We start from the raw sequence: 11,557 nt of genomic DNA on the forward strand, positions 1-11,557 counted from the left end.
TGCACACATGAATAAGCATTAAAATCATGACTAACAGCAATGAGTTGTGAATTGATCTGAATAGGCAGGCAAGGGCAGGAGCATACATACACAAATGAGGTTCAAACTAGAGACAGGTATGAACAGTTTACACATTAGGCTGAAAACAATCAGGGACTTACATGATGGCCAATGGTCTCTGCTGGCCAAATGGAAATATAACAGTAGCTTTGAAATGATCCATCCATCCATCCATCCATCCATTGTCCAGCCTGTTTATCCTACTGGGTAGTGGGGGGTCTGGAGCCTATCTCAGAAGCAACGGGCACGAGGCAGGGAACAACTGTGGATGGGGGGCCAGCCCATTGCAGGGCACACTCACACAAACCATTCACTCACACATGCACACCTAAGGGCAATTTAGCAATGCCAATTAGCCTCAGCATGTCTTTTGATTGTTGGGGGAAACTGGAGTACCCTGAGGAAACCCCTTGATGACATGGGGAGAACATGCAAACTTCATACACATGTGACCCATGTGGAGACTCAAACCCAGGTCCCAGAGGTGCGAGGCAACAGGGCTAACCACTGCACCACCATGCCACCCCACTTTGAACCTACTCATTCATTTATTGCACATTCTACTTATATGCCAATTTGCACAATCTTTCCCAACCAGTTAGATGACTAACTGCATTTCTTTGTGTGTCTTAATGTTTATGTCTTACAATATCATTTTTGTTATTGTCACAACCCAACTGTGTTAGGGTCTGCACCTGTCTGTCCGAGTATTTCATGTCTTGGTGCCGCTGGCCATCCTGTTCTCACCACTGTCAGTTGTTAGTGTTTCCCATGCGTCCCAGATGGCCGTATAGCTCAATGAGCTGAGCATGTGGCTACCTGTAATCCCCTGAGTCGTGTGTTAAAATCCTGTCTCCTCTGTTTTTGTATTTTGTTCCCTAGTGTTCCATTTATCAGTTTCTAGTTCCTGTGAGTTTGTGCTTTGTTTTGGTTTTTGCTTTGTACCTTGGTTGTGTTTAACCTGTCTTTGTTATTCCCCAGTATTAGATTCTGTTTTCTTGTGTTTCTTAGGTTCCCTGTATGATCTCCCGGTTCCTTGAGTTAATTATTAGTTTAACCTGTTGCCTGTTCTTGTGCCAGTCTTTGTTTGTTTCCTGATTGTGTGATTGCTCGTTGTCCTGCACCCTCCCTGATTGGCTAATTGTTTTATGTCTCACTCCTGTTCCATCATTACCCAGTTCAGTTTATGTATTTATTTTCCTGCCTTAGTTCAGCTCTTAGTGTGTCAATGTTTCTTAATATTTCATGTGCTTTTCTGAAGGTGTATTTCAGTTGTTAGTCAGTGTTGTTGTGTTGTTGTGTTGTTGTGTTGTTGTGTTGTCCTGTCCTCTGCCTGCCTGCTCCTTGTTGCCCTGACCTTTGGTAGTTAGTCTTTGTTTTTCCCTGTTTGGTTTTTGACCCGTCGTGGTCCATTGTTTTCTAGTGTTCCCTGTGTTTTCAGTTTCTGTTAATAAACCCCATTCTTCCTGTGAGCCAAAAGTGGATTGTCCCCATCCTTTCCCTGCCTGCACGATTCCCTGCCCTCATGATTGAAATTCCCAAGTCTGTGATAAATTGAAATACAATCTGAAAGTCAAATATTGAAACCAAACCAGAACAACAATCATAATAATAGTCCAAGATGATCTCAAGATAATGTGGGGGATTGGGGAACTGCCAGAAACACGGTTTGGATATCAGAGTGGACTGCAGCAGATGAACATGATGAACTGGAGAGGAGCTGAAAAAGAAACAGATGGACATACAGCACACAAAACATGCAGGTTGCTACATTATATTCTTTATATGTGCAAATATTTATATTCTATGTATTCCCAATTTGTATTATGTAACATTTGGGCCATGGCTGTCACGTCAGCGAGGGCAGAGCCAGACAAGTGCAACCAGTCAGGAGGCAATTAACCTCCTGATATAAGGAGATTCAGCGCTACAGGACAGTGCGAAGTATTGCGCTCATGTTACGTAGCCTTACCAAGCAATTCTCCTGTCTCCTGTCTACCCGTTCTCCCTTACCTGACCTGTTTGCCTCCTGTCGATTCCTTACCTCTTCTCCTTCCTCCCACAGCCCAGATCCCGAACCTGACCCGCCTTTCCCGCCGAGCCCGGCTCCTCGTGTCTCCCCTCACCTTTGTGGTCTTGTCTTGTCTTTCTTCGTCGGACGGATTTCCCCGGCAACGACCTCCTCTTCTGAACCACGACCATGAGTACTTCTAGCCTCTCATCGGACATCCCAGCATCCTTACCTGTCCAGGGGCTCGGCCCCGAGCCTTGCTCCCTACTCAGGTCCACCTAGGGAAGAGTCAGTGGACTTCCCCTCCTGCTCTGTCTACTGGTGTGGCTCTCTGTCTTTGAACCATCCATTAAACCTTGGTTCTCCCTGCATTCCTGGATCCTGGTCTCTGTTCCCTAGCCTGCGTGACAGAATACTTCGCCTCAGAATGGATCCAGTGGGGAACCTAGAGAACCGAGTGACGGCTATGGAGAGAATGCTAGCAGCGCGCGCCGACCAGATACCCCTCCCGGAATCCCCTCCGTGTTCCACCGCACCTCTGCCGATCGCCTTACCGGAACGCTACAATGGCGATCCAGATCAGTGTAAAGGCTTCTTGATGCAATGTGGCATTTACGTAGAGGAGCATCCCGAGATGTTCACTACCCCTGGAGCTGAGGTCCGTTTTACGATCTCCCTACTAACCTGCAGGGCGCGTGAATGGGCCACCGCACTGTGGGTTGATGACAGCCCGCTGCTTCGGTCTGGCAGAGAGTTTCATCAAGCATTGCGGGAGGGATCTTCGATCATCCTGCAGTTGGTAGGCGCCCAGGATTCCGCCTGCTGGACTGTCGCCAAGGCAACCGGGCCGCAGCCGACTTCTCCTTAGAGTTCCGGACCATCGCGGCTAATCTCAGATGGCCAGACGATTGTCTGCAGACGATCTGCATCCGGGCTTTGAACCCCGACTTGCAAGATGAGCTCTCTGCGCGAGGCGAGGTCCCATCCTTCGACGAGTTGGTTCGTCAAGCGGTCTGCTTGGATAACACAGTGAGGGATCGCAGACGTCGTAGGCAGGCGGACCTCCCACGCGTGATGCCAACCCCGGGACTCGATACGACGGAGCCGATGCAGGTGGGCCGATCTCCATTAACTCCAATGGAGCAACGACGGAGGACCCAAGGGGGATTGTGCCTCTACTGCGGAGGGACGAACCATAACATCTCCAGCTGTCCCATTCGACCCCCACGAGAGGAAGCCCCTGTGCCAGTAGGTGTGTCTTCTTTACCACTTACCTCGATGTCCCAGTTCACGGTGCCTGTACTAATGGGTTGGAATGGTAAAACACGTAAGGTGAAAGCATTACTGGATAGCCGAGCAGCAGGTAACTTTATCGATCTGAAGGTCGCTCAACAGCTGAACATCCCGCTCCGGAAATTAGCTTATCCCATCACTGTTGCAAGGGGTGACAGGAGAGAGGATGACAGCTGGGATCATTAGTCACCGAACACACCCCTTCGTGCTTCAGGTGGGAGCTCTTCATGTAGAGACCATAGAGGTCTATATCTTGCCCCGTGCTAAAGACCCCCTGATTCTGGGACGCCCCTGGCTAAGTACGCATACCCCTCGCCTTCAGTGGTGGACCGGTGACATAACAGCCTGGTCAGATCGTTGCCTTCGGGAATGTATGAGTCTCCCATGCAGAGCTACGATGATTGAAAGCCCGGAACCTGAGAATCTTGAGATAATACCGGTTGAGTATCAAGATTTTAAAGATGTGTTTAGTAAAGACAAAGCTTTCAGACTTCCCCCTCACAGGAATTGCGATTGCGCAATCGATCTGCTGGACGGAGCCACCTTGCCACGGGGCCAATTGTACCCCATCTCCCTGCAGGAAGAAGAAGCCTTGGAGACGTACATACGGGATGGACTAAAACAGGGTATTATTCAACCTTCCACTTCCCCTGTTACGGCTGGATTCTTCTTCATTAAGAAGAAGGATGGGGGATTGCGACCAGTAGTAGACTACCGAGCGTTGAATGCTATCTCTGTGAAAAGAAGAGAACCTCTCCCCTTGATTCCTTCTTCCCTAGAGCACTTGCGAGAGGCCGTGATATTTACCAAGTTGGATCTCCGCAGTGCATACAACTTGATTCATATCAGAGCCGGACACGAGTGGAAGACCTCCTTCGTGACCAGTAGGGGGCAGTACGAATATCTGGTTATGCCGTACGAGTTAGCGAACAGCCCGTCCATCTTTCAGTCATTCATGAATCACGTCTTTTGGGACATGTTACACCAGTTTGTGTTCCAAACAGACCCATGTACAGCATGTAAGACAGGTGCTCCAACGGCTGCGGAGTCATAACCTGTTTGTCAAAGGCGAGAAATGTGAGTTCCACCAGGTCAAGGTGAAGTTCCTGGGGTACGTCATTCAGCCCGGAGAGGTGGCTATGGACGTACAGATGATCTCGGCTATACGTGAGTGGCCGCAACCCCGAACATTAACCCCTGGGAGTCTGAAGGTGTTTTGGAGCCCTGAAGAGATTCTGACATGTCCTGACATTTGTGTATTTTTCAGTTACTTATAAAGATATAAATGTCTAAAGTCTGATAACATTGTATTCAGCACAAACTGGGCTACAATAATGTATGAGAGAGAGATGGAGAATACCGCTTTTGTCAAAATGACAGGTTGGGTCAAAGGTCACAAAGGTCAAATAAATCAAAAAGTGACAGGTCTTTGAAGTGAGCCATGTGACGCAACTAGTGTTAATTAAAGGTAACATAAATCAAAAAATGACAGGTCTGGGCTGTGAGCCAGCAACGACTAGTGACGTTGGGAGATGTTTTTTTTTTTATTATTAATTATTTATTATTTATTTATTTATTATTAATACATTATTATTATAATATTTATTATTATTTATTTACTATTTAATTATTATTTATTTTTATTTGAGTAGAGTGAATTGTGTGCTTATGAGTGGGTTTTTGTGGGAATAGCCCCGTGCTACGAGGGTGCCGAGGACGGAGCTGAGGACGGGGGCTGAGTGGGTCGGTTACCTGATGGAGTGTGAGCGTACGGTGCCTGTGGAGCGGTACCTTGGGAAGGTCCCAGTCGGTCCAGCGGAGCGTGTACTTGGGCATAGCGCAAAGGCCTCGGAGAGAGCGATGCTGTGTCTGGTGCGGTACCGTGGTAAGGTCCCATGGCTTTGGATAATCCGCAAAGGACTCGGAGAGAGCGATGCCGGAGAGCTGAGAGCCGTGCTGCGCGAGTCTGAAAGAAACTCTGAGAGAATGAGACTCTGGGAAAAAATGATCAAGTTGGAGCAAAGAATGAGAGGAGGAGGTGGGTCTGGGTCTGACACTATCCTCCTCCAATGAACGCTTAGCAGCAGTTTGGGGGTGTGTGTTGACACCCCGTGCAGCAGCAGCAACAGCTTGGCCTTGTGTGGTAGCGGTTTTCAAGTTTGTGTTTTTCGTCATGCAGCCGTTGTATTACATCAGCGTAGTTCAAATCCCGGTCATCCGTAATAATTTGGGCCAGACATCAAATTGGACATTTTGTATTTCAGTAAATTTTGTTTGAAGTTTTGGTTTTTCCCATGCACCTGTTATGTACATCGTCTGTGCAGTTAAAAGAAAAAACGTACATCGAAATAGACTTAGGAAAAATCTGATAAAACTTGACAGGCCGTATATTTCTCCTTAAAGAATCCTAAGAAGTAACCAACCGCAGATATTTTTAGTATGCCGAGCAGGGTTTCCCTCCTTTGGTAAAGAGACACAAGTACCCCACTGGAAAGAGAAAACTACACGGGACATGCAAAGAGTGAGTATATTATTTCTTTTATACATATGATAAACGCTATACATTAAACACTATACATTATAACTTATTCTAATAATAGGTATTCCCTGTTTTCTATGTACAAGAGAGACGGCGCGGACCGGTCAAGAGAAAATCTATGCAAGACCTGAATCGCAGGTATGGACGGAGCAACACCCCCCTCCTATACCTGAAGCGCTATTAAATGAAATAGACAACATCAACAACGCTAATAATGATGAAAATGATGCGGTTTACTTTGCTCAACACGACTCGCCACCCGCAGCGTCTGGTGAAGCGACGGCCCAAGAGCCCTGTTTGCTACCATCCTTAGAGACATTAACCTTCCTGTGCTGTTAGGGTCGGCACCGACCCGTTTTTAAGTTTAACATGCATAAAAGCACCACATACATTTGTGCATACTCTTAAAACAAAAGGTTCCATATTGAACCTTTTAGCTTGGTACATACAGTATATGACACTCCTTGGACATTCTCAATTAAAAGAAATGGCACCTTTTTCAAGGCAATGGTTATATTTCCTCTGGTTAGAACCCCTATAGTTCTATATAGCACACCCAAGAACCTTTTTTTCTAAATATATACTGCATCAAAGCTTTTTGACTTTGTCAGGAATCTCTATTTAAACTAAATAAATTAAAACAAAATCAAGGTAAGGCATCCCCACACATGTAAGGTAAGATAAGACCAGTTCAGTTTATTTATATAATTCTCTAGAGGTTTATTTTATCATTATTTTTTATTGAAAACGAGAGGAATGCTGTCAAAAGAAAGGTCCAGAAAGCCACACCAAAAATATTAAAACCAATCTTTTCATGGATAAGGAAGCCTAACAAGGTAACCAAGAAGTAAGAAACAAATTGGATGATAAATAATTGTTTTGAGGGTATCTTATGGCTGATGTAAGACACGTGCTGCTTGACACCGACCCGTCTAACATAAGAGACAGGAACAGAAAGCTAACATAGGCCGAAGGTTAAGCGTGTTAAATGAAAGGCAGCGGGATAATTCCCCATAATGCCGCACTATAACAAAATCAATCGCGACGTGAAAACGTTTAATAGACCTCAATAAACATGTCTACGACAAACGCAGATTGTTGCCTAGTGGGGAAACTGCCTTTTGGATACCGAAATGTAAAACTAGCAGCATCGCAAAAGGGTGTTGTAAGTCTTTAAAAATATTTCATTGAATGAATTTGTTAATGTAACATGAAAGTTTTTTCAAAGTAAGATGTACAGATGTTTTAAAATGTAACATATGAAAGTTTTTTCAAAGTAAGATGAACAGATATTTTAAAATGTAATATGAAAGCTTTTCAAAGTAAGATGTACAGATGTTTTAAAATGTTCGGGTGTTTTATTTTCTAGACGCGTTGTACAAAAACGTTTTGTTACGTGTATGCAGCGCAAGCGTGTTTGTACAAAGTTATATGCATTCATTTTGCGAATCGGTTTTGAAATCTAATATGAACGTGGCTTTTATTTTACAAAAACAAAGTTGCAAAAAATTTGTAGGCTCTTTATCAAAGCAGATTTTGTTAATATAACATGAAGTTTTTTTTATTTTCAAAGTTGCACAATGGTTTTAAAATGTAACATGTATACGTGTGTTTTATTTTTCAAACTTGTACAAAAATGTCTGTGTACATTTATCAAATGAGTTTTAAAATGTGCTAATATTTGCGGGATGGTGGGAATAAAGCGTATTTAAAGGGGTACCTCTCGTGGAATCTACCAATCTTTAGCAGCTTTTGAACCCTGAGCCACACGGGGACTGGGGTTTTTAACCGTGAGACTCGACACCTAGCTACACATTAGATCCTTACTTCAGCAATGGTCCCCATGTACCCAGTGTAGGGTCAGGTCCATCGCAATAGAATATCTCCGCCGTGAAAGAACGATCCACCAGCATTTTGTGTATTAAGGAATCTGTAATCATTCTTTCCATTGATTATATGCTGAGTTTTCCAAAATTGTTTTTTAGCTGAAGCACCAAAAGCTGTAACTTCGAGTGCACCTGGTTTAATAGCATTTTATTTATAACAGTAGGAGCTTGTAAACTGCATTTAGCAGTCGCATTAAAACACATTAAAAACTTTAAAGAATAAAGCCTTAGTTATTTTTAATAAAGACGGCTTTCTAGTAAATGGTTTTCCTACAAGGTGACCCCGCGGCCTATACTTAAGACATCCGGGCGCCTGATTTGAGATGTTTACTGAGGACGGTATGTTAAGTTAACAGTGGTGACTGAGCTGCACCGTGTTTGACTCTTAATGAAACTTAGACCTAATTCAACAGAACCAGTCGTCATCCACTTTGCAGTGAGATTTCTGAGCGAAATGTGAACAGAGATTCATTTTCTTACTTTACCACTTATCGGATAACAAGGGAAATGGCAGCGGCAATAACCTACACAGTTATTTGTTCCTTCCATATGTATATATATAGCACCGCAGAACGTTTTGCACTTTTTTGCACTATTTGTTTATTGTTTGTTGTGTGTTCTACATGCATGTTTGCACTGGAGGATCTGCTTTTTATTCTCACTGTACATGTGTATAGTGACAATAAAAAGGCATTTCATTCATTCATAATATGTCGGGCACAATGGCTCTGAGCACGAGGGAGTCTGAGGTGAGGCGCACGAGCTGCTAGCTGATGTAATGCTGCGAACGGTCGGGGCTCTGACATTCTTAAGGTGCGGCTATCTATCCCCGAGACACTTTAGCCAGGATCGTGTATATTTGCGCTTATTAATGCTGCAATGTCAGGGTTTTGCTGACTCTTATAGGAAGCTGGCTAGCAATAACATTTTTTAGCTGGTCTTTTTCATTTAGTACATACACGGTTTAGAAGAAAACCTAATCACCATTAAAATAAATAAACGTACAAAACTATTGAAATCCCCCAGAAGCATGTGCATATTTTTCTGGTTTGCATGTTGTGTGTGGGTGTGTGTGTGTGGTTACCTAAGCACAGTCGGCCTAGTGTTTGATAGGTGATGGAGAAGCGTACGGTCGTGGGGACAATAAACTACATGCGCCTATGCCAACATGTGTTTAAGTATAGCGACAAACATGGACGCTTTCTTTAACGTAAAACAGTTAAAGGCTCATTCGGTTTTGTTTACATTTTTATTTTTTTTTATTTCAAGTAGCCTCTAATCACCTTACATTAGTTCTGATTTACTGTAGTCACCAATCAGAGTATTTTAAAACAATGGCACTGAAATGTCACCACATGTTAAAGCTAACAAGGTAACATGATTATATCAGCGGAACAAACCAGTCGCCGGTACGTATAGACAGATCATGTGTTGCTCAACAATTGACAGCATTTTGAAATCTATTTGTATTTAGACAAATATATTTTATTTATTTATTTACCTTTATTTTACCAGGAAGTCCCATTGAGATATAAAATCTCTTTTACAAGAGACCTGGCCAAGGTAGCAGCCATACAAAACGTAAACATATACATGACAATAAAACATTAAACCGTAAAACAGAACAACAATTGTTTTTGCACAGTGGCTTCTCAAGCAAAACATTGACATTCCTCAGTCACTGTACTATTTATGATGATCTTAAAATCCTTTAAAAATATTAGTGTTTGCAATTTAAGAACTTTTTGAAGGTTGTTCCATGACCATGGTGCGTAATAAGAAAATGCTGTTTTGCCAAGGTCTGTCAGGACCTGGGGGACATACAAAGGCAACCACTTTGAGGCACGCAAGTGGTAGCTATTGGAGCTGATGCAGAGTAGGGTACGGAGATATTCTGGGAGTTTACCCAGCAAAGCTTTGTAAACAAACATGTACCAATGCTGTTTTCTACGGATGGTTAATGACGTCCAGCCAACTAAGTCGTATAAAATGCAATGATGAGTGAGGGATTTTGCATTTAAAATAAAACGTAGAGAGGCATGATACATTGAATCTAGGCTCCTTAAAGTGGAGGAGACCGCATGCATGTACAGCATATCACCATAGTCTATCACAGGTAAAAAGGTAGCTTCCACTAGTCTTTTCTTTGAGGCAAATGTAAAACATGATTTATTTCTAAAATAAAAACCAATCTTCATTTTGAGTTTCTTACCTAAATTAGAAATATGTATATTGAATGAAAGCTTTTCATCAATCCATATTCCCAAATATTTATATGAAGAGACCCTTTCAATCACTATGCCATCAGTAGTAGAAATGTGCAAATTATCAAAATTTTGTGAGAATGCTTTTGTAAAAATCATAAACTTTGTTTTCTGGGTATTTAAGATTAATTTTAAACCTGTTAAAGCTCTTTGGAGTGAATTAAATGAAATCTGAAGTTCTTCTAAAGCCTGTGCTGCAGACTGAGCAGATGTATAGACAATTATATCATCTGCATACAAATGCATTTTAGCTTGGATATGTTTATGTAGGTCATTTATAAAAATAGAGAATAAAATAGGAGCCAAGATTGAACCTTGTGGCACACCTGTACTTATATCTAGAAACTCTGATTTATAGTTTTCAGCGTGAACGCACTGTCCTACCTGTTAAATAGTTTCTAAACCAATTCAAGGCTGTCGGACTTAAACCGATATTCCTGAGTTTATCTAAAAGTATAACATGATCTACTGAGTCAAATGCTTTTGACATGTCTACAAATAAGGCGGCACAATGCTGCTTTCTGTCCAAGGCTCGAATAATATCATTTGTCACAGCCATAACAGCAGTTATGGTACTATGACCATTTCTAAAACCTGACTGCAACTCACATAGACTATTTTGATCAGCTAAAAACTGTTTCAACTGTTAATTGACCTGAGATTCAAGTAATTTTTGATTCAAGTAAATATTGGGAATAAAGCGTTGTGTTTTAAAAGGCAGACATTGAGGTCTAATTTAAATTGGTCACAGTTGTATTTTTTTCCGCAGCTAGAAGTGTCGGCTGAGGCTGATTTTAATTGGCATGTCAGTTTAGGATTCTTGCAGTAGAAGTTATGTAGTGAATTGCGGTACTCTGAAATTAAGTGATATGTGTATTAGAATCGTGAAGCGTCATCTTCCTTTGTTTTAGGTTCACCCCGGGCATTTTATGAATTGTAATGTAGTATCAGACAGTGTGTGATGAATTTCTGAAGACCTGTTATATATGACAATTTCGTGGAACCGTCTCATGGAAAAATGTAGTTGCAGTTTGTCAGGACTAAAGACTGGCTAATATGACATGGTGAACAAGTCCTGTGGTTAAAGAATGCCTGCCTGTTGCTTTTAAAACATTGTGTTGTATGCCGAATGTTTCTTGCCCATAGACTACATGTTGCTATACTGTTCCTTTATAATATTCAAGTATTATTTTTTAAATCATTTAATGAAATAGGTAAATACCTCATCATTGATGACTATGGTCCACCTGAGTGACAAGTAACCCGCCCTGGACAGAGGTTTCTTCAAGGCCTGTTGTGGGAACCCCATGGTGTAGGATTAAGAGAAAGAATACAGGGAGTGGTATAAATGAGCAGTTGTCCTGCCCCCCTTTTACTCATTTTGGATGCTTAAATTACTAAATTGTGATTTTAATGCTAATCTGTATGATTCTATGGTCTGAGCGAGTCTCCAGTACTATATGAATGGTAAACTTAAAAACTCTACTTCTCTTAGCTTAATGAT

This window comes from Paramormyrops kingsleyae, chromosome 15 (genome assembly GCF_048594095.1).
Source record: "Paramormyrops kingsleyae isolate MSU_618 chromosome 15, PKINGS_0.4, whole genome shotgun sequence".
Lineage (NCBI taxonomy): Eukaryota > Metazoa > Chordata > Actinopteri > Osteoglossiformes > Mormyridae > Paramormyrops > Paramormyrops kingsleyae.